The sequence below is a fragment of the Chenopodium album genome, chromosome 3, assembly GCF_948465745.1.
Source record: "Chenopodium album chromosome 3, dcCheAlbu1.1, whole genome shotgun sequence".
Classification (NCBI taxonomy): Eukaryota; Viridiplantae; Streptophyta; class Magnoliopsida; order Caryophyllales; family Amaranthaceae; genus Chenopodium; species Chenopodium album.
This window is the reverse complement of record NC_137836.1, coordinates 61006957-61029503: the sequence shown is the minus strand read 5'-3', so window position 1 is coordinate 61029503 and position 22547 is coordinate 61006957. Positions and strand designations below refer to the sequence as shown.

At 33.1% G+C, this 22547-nt stretch overlaps 1 pseudogene; it reads left to right on the top strand.

Moving 5' to 3' along the window:
* Nucleotides 1-13444: 13444 nt before the first annotated feature.
* On the top strand, nucleotides 13445-22212 carry LOC145625166 (putative indole-3-acetic acid-amido synthetase GH3.6 pseudogene; annotated as a pseudogene).
* Nucleotides 22213-22547: the final 335 nt, after the last annotated feature.

Genomic DNA, 22547 nt, shown 5'->3' with positions numbered 1-22547 from the left:
AAGAAAATGGGAGTGAAAAGTTTAATTTCAATGGTTATGGTTTTGACCAACCGCACGCGCTATTTTAAGAATTTTGAGGAGACCAGTCAGTTAACATGACGGGTCTCTCTGATTTCTTCAATTTAAAAAAATAAATTCAAGAGACATGTTATAAAAAAGGACGGGTCTCTGTTTGTACCTTGATTTTTTTAAAAAAAATCAAGAGACCGGTTATCTTAAACGTCGGGTCTCATGGTTGTTTTGAGAGACCTGTTATTGAAGATAATCGGTCTCTGTTTTAAAAGAGATCCGTTATGTAGTTAACGGGTCTCTTATCTAGGGTCTCTTTGAGCATTTTTGTAGTAGTGCTCCGTCCCTATCGATACTTTGACTTTTGTTTTCGAAACTTGCGTTTCTCCAAACTCAGTCAAAGTGGGGGCTTCTGTAGACACCCATTTGTGTCTCCCCAAAACCAAACCCGGTGATGATTACCTTTCACGTCGAATCATAAACGAATGAAGTGAAAGTGTGGAAGGTTTAGTGTTGCGGATAGTTTTAATTTCTTTTCTCTTTTCTCTATTTTTGAAAACCTATTTTAAGAAAACAGCCAATCCAGTTTGGTTGGTCCACGATATGGGTCCCTTAATAGTGTAGTTGGATAGGGCTTGAAAATATCTTTCCAACAATATATTATAAGCCCAACTCCGATGAATATTGAGGAAGTTATGGCCAAATTACTAAACTAGGCTCGGTTTGAGCCTTATATGCGGCCCAATGATCTAGAGGAGGGCCTAATATGGATTTATCATTCCTAATGCAATTAGGAATGGTATTAGTCTTCGAGATTCTTCTAGAAGGTTCTTTTCATTCCTAATTCAATTAGCATTGATAAATTGACTTTTGTTGACTTTTTGGAATTTTAATCAGAATAAAAGAGTATTTTTGAGGAAAATACGATCTTATCCTCCTGTACGGTTAAATTTTATCTGATTTTAGAAAACGCGTAAAAAAACTAATTAGCGCCTGGCGCTAGCGTTAGCGTCTGGAGCTAACTCCGTTTTTTCACGTCAGAACTCTGGTTCGATTTTCTATCTTTTTGGCTGATTTTCTCTATAAATAGCCTCCTAAAAACTCTGTTTTCAATCATATACAATCATCAACTCCTTAGTTCTTTAATTCTCTTCTCTCTCAAAGCTAAAGCTTTCTTTCTCTCTTTTTTCTAAACCACCCTTTAAACAAAATTTCGCATTCACAAGACCTAGAAGCACCTAGCCAAGTTCGAAGTTGCCTTCGCCCTAAACATGAAAGGTTTGATATTTCTGAGGGTTTGTTCCCAAATCTCTATTTCAATTATTTAATTTAATTCTTTGATTTATTATTTTCCTTGAAGTTACTAACGTGTGTATTCTGTTATTAGAAAGAGGTACGAGGCATCCAAGTAAGTGCTTTAATTTATTCATTTATATTATGATATAGAAATCATGCTTAGGTTGTTATTTTGATTCCTAGTATCATGATAGGATGCTTTTCTTAATATGATGTTTAGGGTGACAACAATAAGTTCCTAGTATCATGTTTAGGGTAAAGAATATAATGTCAATTACGATTTCTATGATGCATTTTATTGTCTTTCTATTAGCATGTTAGTATCATGTTAGGGTTAAAGCTTTGATTTTTTATTGCTTAGTGACATGCTAGGGTTTGTTATTAATCTAGTTAGTATCATGCCTAGGATCTTGCTATTATTATGCTTTAACATTATTATGATTATTTTTATGATTTATTTTTATAATTGTTATTATCATGTTGCTTGATTTATATTTATTGTTATTGCTTGATCACACCTTTTATGCATGTTTAAAGTGAATTGGTACTTGTAATCACGCTTAATAAGATAATTAATAATCTTGTTTAGGGTTAATTTGATTATAATTCAAGTGATCGCCAATAATAGTTTTGTTTTTGCATTAATATTCAACAAACATAGATAAACAAGTTTAGGGTAAACCTATTGATTGCATGTTAGTCAGAAAGCGCACATGAATACGATCAGAATAGAGTAAAGGTCTATTATTAGGGCAGGTTCAATCTCTTTTAGGTTGGATTTGTACTTTCATCCCCGAACTACCAGTCATGGTTCTAGACCTATTGGAGTTAATGATCTCCTCGATCATAAAGGGGTGTAACCTTCACCTCATGAACGGTTTACAAGTTCCTAAAACTTGTTGGCGACTCTTTTGTTCTATGTTCTTTCCCTTTCGACGCCACCGTACTTAAGTGTATGATCATAGTGGGGTTCAAGCTAGGGGTAATGCTTGAAATATTCCTTACAGAGATCGAAGGAGAAGAACAAGAGAAAGAATAAGAAGAACATGAGACAAGCTGATCTTAGATCAAAGGAGACAAACATAGAATAGAGATAAGGAGAGAGAAAGAGAAAGAGAAAGAGAAAGAGAAAGAGAAAGAGAAGTAGAGCGGCTGAGGAGAGAGTGGTGAGTAAGGGTTTATTTGGGTATATATGGGGCGTTTTTTTTTTAAATAATAAATCCACTGGTTTTGAACCGGTGGGATTAATATTTTACCAACCTGTTCTCTTTGAACCAGTGGCAATTCCCTTCCCTCGTTTTTCCCACTTTTTTCCCCACCAGTTTTTTAAAACCGGTGGCCTTAGGGAGGTGTCGGTCTTCTTTTTTCACCTAGTGCAAATCAAATCTATTTGATTTCATTTTAATTACAGTTTTATTTATTTCCTTAATGTTACTAACTTGTTTATTATTTTACAATTGCAAGCAAGCAAAATCAAAGTAAGGAATCATGTTCCTTTTATTTCTATTATTTTTCTAACGATTTTACATTGTTGGATTATTGTTATATTGCTTCCAATATTAATGTTTATTCTATTATATTTATTGATCACCGTATTGCATGTTAAAGGGAATATGTAATTGAAAATCACGACTAATAAGATAATTTGTACAACCGGTTTAGGTTCCTTTTTTAATCTTGTTGTTTAATCGAAGTGATCACAATATTTTAGAATTATGTGTTGCATTAATATTCAACCAATTTAGCCTAATAATGGTTTGGAGCAAATTGAATATTTTGTTTTCATGCCTTTGAGATCGCAAGAATCTATAAGAATCGAGTAGAGGCCAATACGGGCGAATGTGACTCCATGACTCACTTCGTACCTAACCATTTATAAATTAACCTGCCTATTGAAACTAAGCCTAAATATCAATTCTCATCTCTCAAATCTCGAATTAATATTGCTAAACTCATACATAAAAGACCAGCGCTAATCTAGTTGTAGAGCATTAAATGAATCAATAGGAAGTTAATCAAGCATTGATAATCAACAACAATAAATTACCCCTTCATATTATTTATGGATCCCCATAAACCCTAGAAAAAAAACTTCTCAGACATAATTAAAATTAAACTAATCAAAGCAATTAAACAAGACACGATGAAAGACGTAAAGTAAATAGCTGAGATTAAAGTAGAAGATATTGTTACCAAGGTAATCAGAATTAAGGAGTTCAATTAAGAACAATATAGAGAACAAAGTTATAGAGAGAGAAAAAATAATCTAAAACTAAGTAGAGAGAGAAATTCTAAGAGAAAAAGTACTCAACAAAAAAACATTAAAATCGTATTTATATCAAAAATAATTACTCCTAATTAAAACTAAGATAAATCGCCAAAATAAGCTCCTAAAAACCTCGCACTCGATCGGGCGAAGGGCCGCCCGATCGGCCCCACCTTTTTTCCTTTTTTCCAATATATGCATCTCTCCCGCCCGGCCGGGCGCGAACTAGTCTTCCTCGCCCGGTCGGGCGCGCCTTCGGGCGGGAGCTTACTTGGCCAGGCCCGGAAACTTGGGAAAGCTTGACTTCGATTGGGCTCCGATTCTTCGGCCCAATCCGGATTTCCTCTTCGGGTCTTGAATTAATACTTGGTCCAAATGTCTCAGAATCTCAAATGCTAAGCCCTTAATCACCGGTTCGACGACTCTAACCGGCCCTAGGCTATGAAAACTGGGCGTGCTCTTCCAATGCTCGTAGTCACTTCATAATATCCCGGGAAAATACTCCAAAAATGTAAATCCCAACAAAAGTTAACCAAAACTACAAAAACACTAGAAAACACCAATTAGTAATACAAGTGGATCTAAAGAGCCAAAAATACTACCAATTATGACCAAGGGACGGGGGTAAAATACTATGTAAAATGGACATATTAAACTCCCCCAAGGCTAAAGTCGTATCATCCAATCAAAAATAATTCCTAAATCCTCTAACTAATGCAGATAGGGAAGTAGGGTTGAATCCACAGGGAAACTGGTCTTTCTATTCCTAATTAAAGCATTCTAAATTATTTAGTAACAAATTAATAATAAGGATAGGAAACTAAACTACGAAGATTAAGAGTAAAGAGAAATCAATGAATAAAGGCCTAGGGAATAGGTTCACCAATAAATAACATTCCAGGGTAAAACATAATAATCAATCATCAATGCATCAATTAATCAGATCATAAAGGACTTTCGCTACGTATTACAATCACAGAATAAATCTACTGGTATTAAATCGCATCTCTCGGACCTCGACTTAACCATTTATAAATTAACATGCCTATTGAAACTAAGCCTAAATATCAACTCGAATCTCGAATTAATATTGCTAAACTCATACATAAAAGACCAGCGCTAATCTAGTTGCAGAGCATTAAATCAATCAATAGGAAATTAATCAAGCATTAATAATCAACAACAATAAATAACCCCTTCATATTATTTATGGATCCCCATAAACCCTAGAAAGAAAACTACTTAGACATAATAAAAAATAAAACTAATCAAAGCAATTAAACAAGACATGATGAAAGAACTAAAGTAAATAGCTAAGATTAAAGTAGAAGAAATCGTTACCAAAGTAATCAGAATTAAGGAGTTGAATTAAGAACAATATAGAAAACAAAGTTGTAGAGAGAGAAAAAATAATCTAAAACTAATTAGAGAGAGAAAGTCTAAGAGAAGTACTACTAAACAAAAAAACATTAAAATCGTATTTATATAAAAAATAATTACTCCTAATTAAAACTAAGATAAATCGCCGAAATCAGCTCCTAAAAACCTCGTGCCTGATGAGGCCCGCCTTTTTTGTAATATATGCATCTCTCGCGCCCGGCCGGGCGCAAACTCGGGCGTGAACTAATCTTCCTCACCCGGCCGGGCACGCCTTCGGGCGGGAGCATACTTGGTCAGGCCCAGACACTTGGGAAAGCTTGGACTTCGATTGGGCTCCGATTCTTCGGCCCAATCTGGATTTCCTCTTCGGGTCTTGAATACTTGGTCCAAATGCCTCGGAATCTCAAATGCTAAGCCCTTAATCACCGGTTCGATGACTCTAACTGGCCCTGGGCTATGAAAACTGGTCGTGCTCCTCCAATGCTCGTAGTCACTTCATAATATCCCGGGAAAATGCTTCAAAAGCTAAAATCCCTACAAAAGTCAACCAAAAATACGAAAACACTAGAAAGCACCAATTAGTAATAAAAGTGGCTCTAAAGAGCCAAAAACACTACCAATTATGACCAAGAGACGGGGGTAAAATACTATATAAAATGGACATATCAGTACCATCATCCCTGATCCTCCTTTCGTGGTTCCGTACCATATGGAGTTAGTAATCTCATGGATTATGTATAGGGTGTAACCTTCATGGGTCAACCGTTGTTGCCTTTGTTGTCCCTTTATCGTGGTTGCCTTAAATGATCCGTGAACGGTTTACAAGTTCCTTAAAAATTTGTTGGCGGCTCCCTACTTTCCTTGTCCCTAATAGCTTAGTATTATGTCAATTACTTCCTATGAGTGCCAAGCATATTCACACAAGCTTTAACGTAGGTGCACTTCGAACGACGCCTACGTAGGCGCACTTCGAACGACGCCTACACTAAGCAATTAGATGGTTTATTATTATATACGATAATGTATTGCTACTATATTTTAATAGAGATGACTATATAATTAGCTTAGAGAAATTGAAGTACTATTCTAATTGGTTAGAAATTAGACTTGATAAGTTTTCCAATGATATATTATATGCCTTATTCCGAGTTACAGATCAAAAGTTATCATAGTTTTACAAACGCGTAAAAATCTGGAAATACCGCGTAGCAGCTAAAATGCCGCGACGCAACAAAAGGTGACGTGGCACGGTGCATATTGCCGTGACACGGTATTCTACACCGTGTCCAATTCGTGTATTTTCTGCGTCCCTGCGTTCCCTCACACATTTATGAACTTGGACGCATTTCGGAAAAAACAGTACACCGTGACACGGCGCCACGTGCCCTGCTACTACGGACTTTGCCGCGTCACAGCATTTTCCACCATGTCACGGGATTTTCTTACATCTATTGCACCGCAACGCGGTATTATGAACCGTGTCACGACACGTTTTGTCGTGTCGCGGAAACCTCTGCTACCCCAAAACTAGAGTTTTATCTTTTTAGGGTTTCGTGTATTCCCTCTACTCATTTTCTTTATAAATACCCCCTCCTTTCTACAGTTCGGGGCACCAAATCATTCTGTCTTCCTCTCTTCTACACCAAAAATCATTTTATCTCTCTCTCATACTCTAAGCCTTAAACTTATATTCCTAATTACATCATTCCTTCCTTAATCACTCCAAGGAGTACATACAACACCCGAGGTTTCGTCCTCAAGCCAAGGTGTGAAAGGTAGAATTAACTGAGGGTTTGGACAAAATCAACTCTACTTTTTATTTAATTTAATTACTACCTCCGTTAATTATTATGTGCAAAAAAGAGGTATTATTTGTGAGACATAAAATATTCTTTTGTTTAACATAATAATTAACAGAGGTAGTATTTCAATTTGATTTATATTCTTATTGAAGTTACTACAATTTATTAATGATGTAGCAGTTTACAGGACCACGTGAAATGTGAGTAATTAATTAATTTAATTACATATTTTATTTTAATATTGCTAGTATCATGATAAGAGGTGTATTTATATTTGATTTGACTAACGCTATTATTGTTGAATTGCTTCCAATATTAATGTTTATTCTATTATTTTTTATGATCACAATATTGCATGTTTACAGGAATACGCAATTGAATATCACAACTAATAAGATAATTTGGACGACCGGTTTAGGTTCCTTTATAATCTTGTCGTTTAATCAAGTGATCACAATATTATAGAATTATGTGTTGCATTAATATTCAACCAATTTAGCCTGATGTTAGTTTGGGGCAAATGAAATCTTTGTTTGCATGCCTCTGAGATCGTAGGAATCACTTTTCACTATAAGAGTTGAGTACTGGGCCAATATGGGCGAATGTGACTCCATGACTCATTTTGTACCATCATCTCCGATCCTCTTTTCGTGCTTCCAAATCATATGGAGTTAATAATTTCATAGCTATATTATGAATGGGGTGTAACATTCATGGGTCAATCCTTGTTGCCTTTCGTTGTCCCTTTATCGTGGTTGTCTTTTATGATCCATGAACGGTTTACAAGTTCCTTAAAAACTTGTTGGCGGCTCCCTACTTTCATTGTCCCTAATCATATATGTCAATTCCCACTTCCTATGAGTGTCAAGCATATTCACCACATTCTTAACGTAGACGCACTTCAAACAACGCCTACAACTATATTATATTCAAATATTTGTTTTAAATATATGTCAAATCTTTATAATGTAGCTTAAAGTAAAATATATTTGACATATTTTTAATACAAATATTTATAAAGCTATAAAAAAAAAAATCTTAGCATGCATAACTTTGATTACTTTCTACATCATTTTATATTTAACATATCTTTCATAATCATTCCTTTTGATGCAAATTTACCAACTATGATTTTAAAATTTAATATTTTTTTGTTTATGAATAACTAAGTGGATTGCTATTCGTTACTCCCAATTTACATAGTAACGCTCCCATTTTAAGCTGAATGGACAAATATGCCCTTTATGCAAGTTGTACTATAAAAAGGACTTTGTTCCCTACATGGACACATTCTATCAAACGGTCCCCTCAAAGTAGTACGACGTGAATATCCCGAGTCCACCACATCGGTCCCCACGACCTCCAAATCAAATCGGTCCCCACGACCACCTTAAATCGTTTTTTTTTTAAAAATTAATCATCAAGTTTTTCCGACGGGTCTTGGATCATGGACGACGACTGAGAATGCGTCGGAACATTATGTAAGAATTATTTTTTTTATTTTCAGGAAAAGGGACATCCGCCTGAAATTTCCGAATGTCCCTAGGTGGATTAATATTAATTATACTGTTTTGTTATTATTAATATTGTTTTGTTTTTGTTGTTGTTGTTATTATTATTATTATATTAGTAATTATGCTAGGGTATTATTGCTTTGTAATTGTTGTTTATTAGTGTTATTGTTTTGTACTCCCTCCGTTCCTAATTGTTTTTTACGTTTCCATTTAGGGTGTTCCTTTTTATTCTTTACATTTAGTATATTTCCTATTTTGGTCATAAATTTTTGACAAAATTACCCTTGTTCTACCATTTTTATACTCAAAAGTCCTTTATTTTCATGTGCTATTGTACTTTTTGTACTATTTTAAAAGTTTTTCAACACTTATTGTTACTTTCTCTCTCCTCTCTCATCTAATTTTTCACCCCACATGCTCAACATTGTATTTTTCAATAAAATTGTACTTTGACTCTCATTCGTCTGATACTTTGAATTGCTTGGTCTTATGATTTATGAGTTACTGCAAATTTTAGTTTATAGGCTATATATGTTTCTAATTTTCTATAATGTAATTACTTGTATTTTTGAGTTGCATGATATTGATATTAGTTTAGAAAATGTTTTGATAATTTCATTTAATTTGAAGTTCTGGACAGAGGGCATACTTTTGTTTTTTATTACCCTTGCTCTGGTGTCTTTGGTTGTGGGTGGTTATAAATCTTATTTAATTAATAATAATAATATTATTATTTTTTTAATTAAGTCACATTGATTTTGCAGATTGTGGAGAATACAAGGATGATGAATATGCTAAATTGGTGGGAAAATTAGAGGAAGAATTTGAAACATGGGATATCGATTCCAGTACAAGTGGAGTTTGCATAGAATAATTGAAGGGTTAGATTTCTTATTATGTATTTTTAATACTACGTATTTGGACTTTAGACAATTTAGAGTTACATTTATTTGTTTGGAGTGCATTATATTGGTTACTGTGTGTTTTTTTTTCTTCATCATGTTAAGTATGTACTGCTAATTTTTTTTATTTTTTATTTGAGCTGTCAACTGTAGGCCTGTAGACTGTAGTACATAATATATATATATATATATATATATATATATATATATATATATATATATATATATATGTATATATGTATTTATATATATATATAATAGGTTTAAATATGTTATTTGTGGTGGATTTAAGGTGGGGAGTTGGCGAGTACGGGGCGGGGATTACGTGGGGCTGAGACGGGGATGGATATCCACGTGGGGATGGGGCGGGGGTGATTTTGGAGTTGGACCCGCCGGGGCGGGGATGGGGATAATTTTCACACCCGCCGTGGGGATAGGGACGAGGATGGAGATAATTTTCAGAACCGCCGTGGGGATGGGACGGGGATGGGGATGGAAATGTGAGGCGGGGATGGGGAGGGGAATGCCAAAACCTGCCCCGCCCTGCCCCGCCCCGTTGACATCCCTAAGGACGACACAAGACTCCTTGTTCATCACTTCGTCATTGGCTAAAGGAAACATCAATGGTGAATGTGGAGTGCGCGATTCGGTTCATCAGTATGAAATTATGTAGAAGAGGATGATAGGATCTAAAGAGGAAGATAGGAGAAGAAGGAGGTGAGAGAAAGAAATTTTTTGTGAGGGGAATGATATAGCGGCTGATTCAACAAAATAAAGGTAGTTCTAGGGTTTTTTCAATTTTTTTTTAATTATTATTTTTTTAGGATTTTTTAATTTTTTTATTATTATGTTAAAAGCAAATACAGCGTCTAACTAATATAGGCGCTCTATATTACAAAGTTACTTTTTCATTAAAATAATAATAAATCATATAGCACGGTTAAGTGGGGGAGGCGCTCTATAAGTTTTAATTTACAAAACGCCTATCTTACTTAGGCGATCTGTAAAATGCTAGAGATCATCTATCCAACTCGACTGTTGTGTATTATGTGTTACTTATTCCCATTTTTGTGGTAGTGACTTATTTAATAGAATGTATCTCAAAAAAGTTATTGTAGTATGGGTAGTTGCCATTTTTTCATTCAAATGTTCAAAGCATTATATTTGTATGTGACTAAACTATAATATTACATGCTATGATATATCAAATTATATTTTTAGTTGCCATTACTAGCTGTTAATATATTTAAGTTATTTTTTTTAAAAAAAATAATTATATTACGTATTTAAGTTAATTACTTCATGGTGTGTTTTTTTGTGGGATCTTCTAGAATACAAAGTAAGTAAGTATATTGCTATATTTACATTTTTGCTTTTTTTTTGGAAGGATGTACCAATATTTACATGTTTGCTTTTTTTGGAAAAACATATAAACTCTTCAAGAATATTGAATAAGTAAGTATATATTGTTATAGCTATTTGCATAAATTTGCAAAATATTTTTTTCTTAAATACAATTTGTTTAAAAAAAATGAAAAAATTTAAGTACACACCAGGAAATGACACATGTCATTCCTGGTGTATATTTTAGTATATGGTTATTGATTGATTGATTCAGATTTTCCAAAGCATTATATTTGTATGTGAGTCAACTATAATATTACATGCTATGATATATCAAACGATATTTTTAGTTGCCATTACTAAGTGTTAATATATTTAAGTTAATTTTTCTTTTAAAAAAAAATATATACTACGTATTTATGTTAATTACTTTATGGTGTTTTTTTTTTTTTTGAAAAAATATATGAGATCTTCTACAATATAGAGTAAATATATTGCTATATTTACATTTTTGCTTTTTGGAAACCAATATTTACATGTTTGTTTTTTTTTTTTTTGGGAAAACATATATATAAAATCTTCTAGAATACGAGAGTAAAGCACAAATACGGTCCCTGAACTTTCGTATTTGTGCACTTTGAGTCCCTCAACTTTTATTTGTGCACTTTTGGTCCCTCAACCACCACTCTTGGTGTTTCAGACCAAAAAGTTGAGGGACCTTGCCTAGTCAGCGAAAGTTTAGGGACTATGACTTAATAATTTATTTATTTTCTTTTTTTTTCAGATTTTTATTTAAAAATGAATTTTCTCTAAATTTGCTTTTTTTGTTGGACCATAACTTATTATACTACGTTTGTTTTTTCTAAATTAAATGTCAAATAAAATAATAAAAACAAACATAAATTATCTGAATATGAGACCGTTAATTTGACAGAAAATCTAAAAGAATTCTCAACATCAAATTAACTTAATTTATGACGTTTTTACTTTGGGATTTACAAATATCACCTAATTTGCCTCGATTTTATGTAAATGATGAGATTTTCGGATAAATCTCCTTCACATATAATCAATTTTAAAAATAAAGATGAATTCAAAAAAATCATAATACAAATTTGACAAAGAAGATTTAGGAACAATGAAAATGAACTTCATACTTGTAAAGAGTAGGATCAAGTGTTGGATTATAATATTATACGAGTATATATTTCATTAGATCATCCTTAATTAAACTATTAAAATTCGATTGTGGTCACCTTTCACCTCGCCGCAACCGCAGCTCCCACCACTACGCCACCTTCAATTCCCGCATCTCCATTCTCCACCACAACAGCCTCCACTGTCGCACACCCTAATTCGCGCAGTCGCGTCTCCAACACCAGCCCAGTCGCATCAAAGCCTGGAATTAAAAAATGATTATTGCTGATGATTGTTGATGAGGTGCAAAGTAGGGGATTGTTTACCCCATTAGAGCAGCCAAACCGAAAGAGTAGAAGAGGAAGCTAACCACTCCTTTGTTTTTGTTTTTTATTTTAGTTTTCTTCAATTTTTCTTCTTTAATTTTCGTTTTCCTATTTATTTTTATTTCCTTTTTTCTTAATTCTATCTTTATTTTTCCTTTTCCTATTTCTTTAAGAATTTTTTTTTAAAAAAAAAAAACAAGAAAAGAAAGTAAAATAAAGTATGGTCCCTAAACTATTTGATACCTAAAATAATAAAAAAGATTCTTTTTAAATAAAAATTTGACAAAAAATTAATAAAATTTTTTTTAAGTCATAGTCCCTAAACTTTTGCTGACTAGGATAGGTCCCTCAACTTTTTGGTCTGAAACACCAAGAGTGGTGGTTGAGGGACCAAAAATGCACAAATAAAAGTTGAGGGACTAAATTAAAAGTGCACAAATACAAAATTTCAGGGACCGTATTTATGCTTTACTCAGAATACGGAGTATTTAATAAGTAAAGTACATATTGTTATACTTCGTATATATTTGCATATATTTGCAAAATATTTGTTTCTTAAATACAAATTGTTTAAAAAAAAAAATTAAGCACACACCTGGAGATGACATGTATCTAGTGTCTTTTAATATTTTGTTATTGATTGATTGATTTTTATATAATTTTTTTGCTAGTGTAAGATTAAAGATATATGCAATTAAAAATGTTAAATGGAGGGAATATTAGAATCTTAACAAGTCATATAATCGTATCTTGGTTTTAATTACTTGATTATAGGTCCAACCTTTAATAATTTTCAGGCATACACAAATTTTTTTTTTTTTGACGGGAAGATTAAAGATTTCATTTATAAAATAGCCAAACGGCACTTACAATCAATTTTTGAGAAATTTAAAATTCCAACAAAAACATATAAAACCCTAAAATGAACATCGCAGAATCGATTGATAATAGCCTTAACAAAAAACTTCATCCAAAGCAATATAATATGTGAGTTCGCTCTAATTCGGCATAAGATCTGCAGATGCATAATTTTTTGGATGAATATCCTTTCGTGGTCTTCTAAACTCCGGTAGAAATTGTGAAACCTTCGATCTTCATTCTTCAATAAACAAGTAATCAAAATCCCTACCATGAACACCATCTTAAGGATGGTATCTTTTTATTGAAAGCAATTAAAGAGATTTTGGGGCTTTCCACCGGTAAAAACCAGCGGAAGCCCCTACAAAATTCACAAATAAAAATCAAGAATGAAGGAGATGAAGAAAAGTAGGAAAGGATTGAAGAAAAAACCCTAGCAAAAGAGGCTAGGAAAATCCCTCCCAAGGGAAAACCCTAGAGGGAACTGGCATACACAATTTAATATTGGTAAACCATTCAACTCACCAAATATAATAATTAATCACCGCTTTTAATTCTATTAATAACTATTTACAAGCATTATCGTCCTAAAGATTAAATAAACATAAAAATGGCAGAAGATGATGATCTTATAAACAAGATTGAAAAGACAACAATAAACGCCAAACGCTGCCAAAGAGAGACTCTTGCAACCATCCTTAGAACTAACGGTAGAGTTGGATACCTCCAACGTTACCTTGACAACACCTATGATCAATTTGATGCGGATGCTTTCCGGCGGCTTGTGCTGTTGTCCACATACGATGACTACGCCGATCATATCGATCGGATGGCCGAAGGAGTCCTTGATGACGATGTTGATGGTTGGCATTTTCTTTCATTTGATCCAATCATATGTTTCTTTCTAAGGTAAACATTCTATGATCCATCTTGATTATTCAATTTAGTCTTTTCTTATCCTGTCTTAAAATAAACATCTTTTTATTACTCTTGATTTATTTTTTGTTTGTTTCGAATATTTCGAAAAACTTTAACAAGATAAATAATAAAATAAGATAATAACAACTAGAAAATAATAATGTTTGGTGAAGACGGTAAAGAATTCATGTAATCATGTAAATAAAAAAGTAACAGAAGTAGTATAAGATTATAGTAGTAAAATGAGTTGATTATGTGTTATCAGACGGACTAATCAAAACGTTTATTTGGGTGATGAATAGCTCAGGGACAAGTGGAATGAAGCAAAAACTGATACCATATTATGATTCAGCATCTTCCAAAGCCGCCTCCTTTTTAGCTCATTACGGCAGCTCTGCCATCCAGCGTAGGTATACCTATTGCGACTGCTTTTTCTTTCTTTATCTTAAATATTTTTAAAAATACTACTTGTACTGTTGTTCATAAAATATGCTAGAGTACTTCTTTAAAAATAATTAATGAAAAATAAAAATAAATGCTGTAGTATGATTCTTTTTTCTGCCTTTGTTTGATTTATACATTAATACATTATGCAATACAGTAATTGATTATGTCTTTTTCGAAGCAAGTTCGTTAAACTTTATTTTATTTTATTTACAATGCGCACATGAATAAATTAATAACAAAGATATTCAGAGAAGAATACTTTAAAGAATAATACTCCCTTTTCTCAAAAAAAAAAAAAAAAAAAATAAAAAGAATAATACTCCCCCGTTCCCTAATGTTTTTTATGTTTGGAATTATACACGATTATTAAAAAAATTGTGTAAAGTTGATGTACGTAGGAATATTTCAGTGATTGAAAGTACAAATTTATTGAAAAATACAATGTTGAGCACGTGGGGTGAAGAAATTAGCAGAGAGGGGAGAGAGATAGAAAGTAATAATAAGTGTTGAAAAACTATTAACTTTTTTTTTTTTTTTTTTTTTTTTTTTTTTTTGTGAAAACTGAAAAACTATTAAAATAGTACAAAAAGTACAATAGCACATGAAAAAGTAAGGACTTTTGAGTATAAAAATTGTAAAACAAGGGTAATGTTGTCCAAAATTTATGACTAAAATAGGAAAGATACTAAATGTAAAGAATAAAAAGGAACACCCTAAACGGAAACGTAAAAAACATTTAGCAACGGAGAGAGTACTTCGTATCTGAGAATACTTTATTATCTGAAAATTAATTAAAAAGAGAGAGTGAGATAATAACAAAGATATTCACATAATAACATTTTAAAGAATAGTATATATGTCATAATAATGGAAATTTTGAAAATTACCACATACTATAGTTTCCATTTTAGCAATTACCACCTACTATTATTATTATTATTTTTTAAATTACCACCAACTTTTTTCTAAAATACCAAAAATTCCCACTTATTTGGCTCTCAACCACCTTATGATGTCATGTGGGGCCCACATAATACATTCCCTCCCATTTCATATGTCTCACTCGATACTTCACTCCCAGATTCAATTTTTCGCTGAAAGAAATCAAAAACATTGCAATTCACTTCTCTAAAACCAAATTATTGATTGAATATTGTTTGCTTTTTCGATTTCTTTCAGCGGAAAATTGAACCTATGAGTGAAGTATCGAGTGAGAATAAGAAATGGGAGGGAAAAAGGGAGGGAAGGTATTATGTAAGGCCCATATGACGTCATAAGGTGGTTGAGAGCCAACTAGATGAGAACTTTTAGTTTTTAAGAAAAAAGTTGGTGGTCATTTAAAAAAAATAAATAAAATAAAATAGTATGTGGTTATTGCTAAAATGAAAACAATAGTAGCTGATAATTATCAAAATTTTCCTATTTATAATATCTCTTATTATCTACTCCATCCGTCACTTAATTAGATTTTTACTTCTTTCTATTATGTGAATAATTATTAAAAGTAGGAATGTAATAAGGGACGGAAAGAGTAATCTATTTTAGTGTAAAAGAACATCATTATTTCAAACAGTTAGAGAAAACTTATTATTACAAGAAGCGAGACAATTTCCAATGGACAATCAATTTGTCTTTGAAAAGTGGCTAGTTGACTAAAAAGTCCACAGCCCAATGTAATTTTTGATACCTATCAGATCGAAATTTTTTCGGAAGAATTAGTCTTCTTTCACAGATGACCGATTGACCTTATTGACATATACTTACTAGAAATTATATTATCACCATGTTTACTTCCCCAAAAATATTCAGTATGGAGTAAAATAATTTAGTGTACTAAAAATATTTTCAATTCATCAAAATTAAGTTAAGTTCAACAAATTTAGTAAAAGTGAGTTCTGTTTAGTAACTTTAAAGAATAGATTTAATTTAGATTTTTTGACTTTTACCGCAAAAAGAAATCTCAAAATTGTTTTTTAGTACCAAAAAATTTTGAAAGGAAAATTTGATAATGACCATCATTTATAGTAGGCAAAATTGGAATTACCACCTCAAGTGTTTTTTTTTTTTTTTAAATTACCACTTAGTTTTTTCCAAAACTTTTTAAATTCCCACCTGTTTGACGAATGAAGTCATCATGGGGCCCAATTTCGCGTTTTCCCTCTCTCTTCCCTCGAATTCCCTTGTTTCCTTGCCTTCCTTCTCCCTTTTTCGAATTCTTCTTTGAAATTCGATTTCAATTACTCAAATTAGGTTTACAATTCTGCAATCGTACCTATTTCGAATTGAATTAAATAGTGTAATTAGGGTTTAGGGGTTATCAATTTGGGGGTTTTGCTAAAATTAAAAAAGTAGGGTTTATGAAATGAAAATTGGACAATTAAACAAGTAACTGAGACGAAAACACAATTAAATCATGCAATTTGGGCAAGGAAAACACGGTAATTCGAGGGAGGAGAGAGGGTAAAAGAGAATAAACACGAAATTGGGCCCATAATGACGTCATTCGTCAAACAGGTGGGAGTTTAAAAAGTTTTGGAAAAAAACTAGGTGGTACTTTTTTTAAAAAAAAAAAAAAAAAAAAAAAAACCTTGAGATGGTAATTCCAATTTTGCCTATTATAGATGGTGGTAATTATCAAATTTTCCATTAAATTTTTTTTTACCAACAAAAAAAAATTAAAAATTGTTCTTTACCACATATGTCGTTAAAAACCTAACGGAATATTTTAAATTCTTCGATTTTTGTGCCAAACACATCATCTTTAGGGGTTTTGGGGGCATTTTGGTCCTTTAATTTAGATCCAATTTGAGGTCAGAATTGATAAACATTAATCGAAAATGCTTCCTTTTTTACGTGTTTAAAAATACCTCGGTTTGCGTGAAACACGCAAAACGAGGCATTTCCGATCATTTTTTTTGTCAATTCTAACTTCAAATTGGGTCCAAAGGGCCGAAATGCCCCGCCTAAACCAATGAACAACAAGTTTTGCGCACGAAAATTAAAGATTTATTTTTAAACCGTTAAATTTAACGGTTTTCTTGACGGTATGTAGTAAAAAACAATTTTTAGAAATTTTTTTGTGGTAAAATAAAACATTTAAATTTTTTTGTAGTAAAAAACAATTTTGTGATTTTTTTTGTGGTAAAAGTAAAAAAATCCATTTAATTCTCACCCAAAAAAAAAACAGATTTAATAGGGAATCAATAAAAATAAGTCTTAATGGAATAAAATAATTTCAGTTCAGCAAAAATAAATTGAGGAGAACTAGACATTATTTTACTACCAAACTATACAGAAGCTTCTGCGAATTTCCAAATTAGTACCCTCAGTCCCTCACACAAATAGTTCACTTAGGACTAGTTAGCCCAAATTATTAGTGGCTTAATCACTGTCTCAAGTCATGATAGACGACTAGTCTTTTATATAATGCCTTCTCTATGTGCATTCCATAACCCATTGAATACCTATTAAACTTATGGATCGGATGAATTTTTACAATGTAATTTGAAGGGTATATATTAATTTTCCTACCCCTAATTACATTACTTTATTTTCTGTGCATTCTCTCACAAGATACAAGCACATGGACAAGTAAATAGCCTTAGTTGTACCATACATACGGTACAACCAGTTCAATCTAAAAACTTGCCTGAGATCGATCACAATATACAACTCTGTACCACTCCGTAATTGATATTTTGATGTATGCACCCGAGAGCACGTACATGGTATGAGGTAATGTGCAACAATCCAAGACAGAGGTCCATTGCACCCTTTGTTGAAATACACGTTTATGGTGGAAGAAAGTCATGGAGGAAGTGAAGAGAAGCCATGGAAGTAGCTTGCTTCAATCAGTATCGTGGAAGGAAGAGAGAAAGAGAGGAGAGAGAAAAGGAAAGTAGTGTATTATTCCAAAAATGAAATTACAACTTTTCTTTTTATACTACTGTACTAATTATAATGCTTAAGCTAAAATGACTAATGTTCTAAAACATAACAAGATTACAACTAGTAAATCTTAGAGCTAAAATGACTAAGGTTAACCATTTTTAGTTTGAAGAAGCTAACAAGAGGGGAATAAAATGCAAAGAAAGCAAGGAAGAAAGCAAAGCCACTATCAAAGATGCGATGTATACAATCTCATGTAACTGAAGCCAATCATCGTCATCAACTCATAAGCAACATTCCAAGAATATGTATTTTGCTGAAGAGATGCCAATATCGATGCCAACTGAAACCATAAATTTGCTGAAACCTCAACCTTCATATCACCATAATTGCACAAGTACCAACTCCCACAAAACACACTAATGTATTCCAAATCAGTCGTATTTGGAACTAACCAAACAACGCCATCACCACAATACACAAACGCCACCATATATCACAATAGACCATCAAATTGATTTAATAGATGACCAAACCATATCAATCCTCCAAACCAGCTAGCCATAAACAACCAAACTTTCCAAATACACCAACTGTGTGACCACCAATCTCACGATACACCCATGTACCATCAACCAAGCCAATCTCCACCCATATAACAACACATACACTATAGTTCCAATGTAAATGGAAAATAAGAGGAGAATGAATCTGGAAGATAATGTGTTTGGAAACTGAAAAAAAAGAGAGAAGAAAGTGATCACAAAGGATCTAAAAATTTGACCTCTTCGAGTCTTTGAAGAAATGAGCCTCAATGGTTCTCATCAAAACTGATCACAAAGGATCACAAAACTGACCTTTTGGCCACAACAAAACTGACCACTATGGGTCTTGAAAATGACCATCTATTGGGTCATAAAATTTGATCACTATGGATCACAAAAGAAAGCCACTATGGGCAAAACAAAATGACCAACTATGGGTCTGAATATCAAAGCCTCTATGGGCAATCAACAAGCCACTATGGGCAAAAAGGACCACTATGGGTCAAAATAGATCACTAAGGATCATCATAGAAAAACCTCAAAAGAAGGCAAGAAAAGAATGGATATCAATCAAACTCTCTGGAAATTTAACCTCGGCAATTTGATTAATAATCCAAGAAGAACAAACTTTACAATTTGAGGAAGAAGGGGAAAAAGAAAGAGACGAAAGAATGTGTTTGGGAAGGAAACAACCAAAGAACTCTCAACATCACCCATCAACTATCAGCACAATATCAACATCATAAAACATATCAATCACCAATACAACCCAAACTTCAATTCAAAACTCAACCAACAATTAACCCAAAAATCCAACAGACTTCAACTAATCAATATTCATCATCAACATCCAATAGTAACAAGAATATATATCCACAATAACATCAACAAAATCTTACTACACCTCCAATCAATCAATATACACCAAGAAACAGTATACCAATCACCAAACAAGTATTGAAAATATAAGAAATATACCAGAATTAAGCAGAAATCCTCAAGTCAATCAAGAATATGGGAAGTAATATTGAACCAGAACACACCCAACTTCCTTCAATCACCACCGAAGAAAAGAAAGGCCAAACACCAACAACAATCTTGACAGCAACGACGGCGGTGGCTACGAACATCACCAACAAGAATATCGAAAAACCCAACAATGAGAACGAAGAACCCAGAAACTTCAATCCAATTTCTAAACCCAGAAATTTGAGCGAAATCTGAGCGATCAAAATTCTTCAAACCAATCAGAACGAAGTTCTAATAACCTAAACTTGCAAACCCGTAATTCGATCGAAAAAAAAACTTCAAGAACGAAACATCCATAAAACCACCAAAAAGTTGATCAAATTTGCCAGAAATTGGTCGAAATTTCACAAATAAAGAAGGTCGAACAAGCATCCCTTATACAATTTGTGACTAATTGTTCAAATTCGAACAATAAAGAGTGAAAAATTGGAAGAACCCTAGAAACTTGGGGATTTTAATTAAGGCGAAATTGTGCGAAAAATGGAACTAGGATCGTTCCCGCTCTGATACCATGTTGAAATACACGTTTATGGTGGAAGAAAGTCATGGAGGAAGTGAAGAGAAGCCATGGAAGTAGCTTGCTTCAATCAGTATCGTGGAAGGAAGAGAGAAAGAGAGGAGAGAGAAAAGGAAAGTAGTGCATTATTCCAAAAATGAAATTACAACTTTTCTTTTTATACTACTGTGATAGAGTTATGAGAAAGGGAATGTTGGAAAGCTTAATTATATTGATGTGATTCCATGAGTATATATAGTACATGAGTAAGCAATATAATACGACTAGATACATTAGAGTACTTGTCTAGTTACATTAGCTAAGAATAAGGGATATCTTTGACTATCAATCTAAAGAGTAAATCAAGGGATTGCTAACTATAAACAATATCAATAAATATGATTTGATCAAATCATTTACATACTGTACTAATTATAATGGTTAAGCTAAAATGACTAATGTTCTAAAACATAACAAGCTTACAACTAGTAAATCTTAGAGCTAAACTCTATATACCAACACCCTTAATATTTGTCAATTGATTGATTTTATATTAACTTGGAGCACAATTTCAAAATGCATATGGTTACATACTTACATTACTGAATCTGATTGAACAAAATGCAATTGAATTGACATTAGTTTTACATACTCGTATCTTTATAGGATGTACAAAATGATCTAATATCGATCGAGCATTTGCAGGTTGTTCCCCCCAAGGCCGTCGGTCAATAAGATCCTATGGTTTCTGTATGCTGGAAATGTCACAATTACTAAAAGTGGGTTCAAGGCAATGGCTGCATCTTCAATACCATTATTAGGCAGCAGAGAAAGTCAGTCTCAGTTTCTTTCTACGTGCATCGCCCCTGCTGAAGTTGTTAAGGGTTCGAATCTACAACAACAGATGTACTGTCATCTACTTTGTGGCCTAAGAAAGTTCGAGGTAATCGATTCCATTCGAGCACCATATGCTATATCTTTGATTAAGGCCTTCTCACTTTTACAAACCAAGTGGGAGCAGCTTTCTAATGATCTTGAATCAGGGACTATAAGTTCTGAAATTACTGACATTGCAATGAGGGACTCAGTTAATGAACTTCTCTGTGGGCCTGAGGAAAAAATTACGAATAGAGTTTGAGCAATTTGTCAAGAAGAGAATTGGGGAGGAGCTATTGGTAAGTTATGGCCAAATGCTAGATATGTCAGGTGTATTACTACAGGAAGTATGCAACAGTATTACACGAAACTGAAATATTATGCAGGAGATGTTCCATTGCTAGGTGGTGAGTATTTTGCTTCAGAATGTTGTGTAGGTATCAACATGGATATTATGCAACCTCCTGAGCTGACTCGTTTCGTTATGCTCCCAACAGCAGCTTACTTTGAATTTCTTCCATTCAATTTGTACGATAAAAAATGCTTTTGCAGGAAAAGAAACAGTTGATTTTTCTGAGGTGGAAGTGGGAAAGATGTATGAAGTTGTTGTGACAACTTACAGAGGACTATATCGTTATCGTCTAGGTGATGTTGTAAAAGTCGTAGGATTTCATAATTCATCCCCTGAATTGGAGTTAGTCATGAGGGCTCCTAAAAATCCTAGCGAAATTTTAACTGAGAAAGACTTGTTTAGAGCTGTTCAGAACTTGGAGATTGCAGGGGCGAGTTTGTTACTTGGGAAGTTAGTAGAGTTTGCGGGTTTTATGGACTTGGATTCAGAAGCTAAACAAGTTAAGATCTTCGTTGAGTTTGCACACGAGTGTATACTTCTAGACAAGGAGAAGGAGAACGAGTCAGTTTTGCTTCTTGAAAGTTGTCGATCTACTATAGAAGATGGTTTGGGAGCTTTGTATAAATTGAAGAGAGGAAATGGTGAAATCGGAACTTTGGTGCTATCAGTTGTTCAGCCCGGTACTTTCGATTTGTTACTCCACAAGGCTGTTGAAAATGGTGCTCCTGCTAGTCAGTATAAGCCACCTAAAATCATTAGAAGTCATGGGATTGCTGACTTCATGGATGAGAATTCAGCTTTAAGTGTAGTTTTCAATTGATCATCAACAAGAGGTGCATACATTTTTAATCATTACAATCTGTGTATTTGACAATTTGTAAATCTATGTGTTATACATGTTTATTGTTGTTGTAATTTGACTTCTAATTAAACTCCTTTTTTTGATTTATGACAGTATAATCCTCATGTTATCGGCTTACATTACCAAATGAACTAACCTGAAGAAATTTTAAAAATAGAACCATCTATCAGCTAATGTGATAAAGTTCAATTACCAAGCTTGCAAAAAATTAGTGTATATGCAAGCTTGGTAATTAGTGTATTTTAGCTGTCCTAAACTACTACTTCATCACTAATTTAAGATTATGAGTATTTAGAGTAT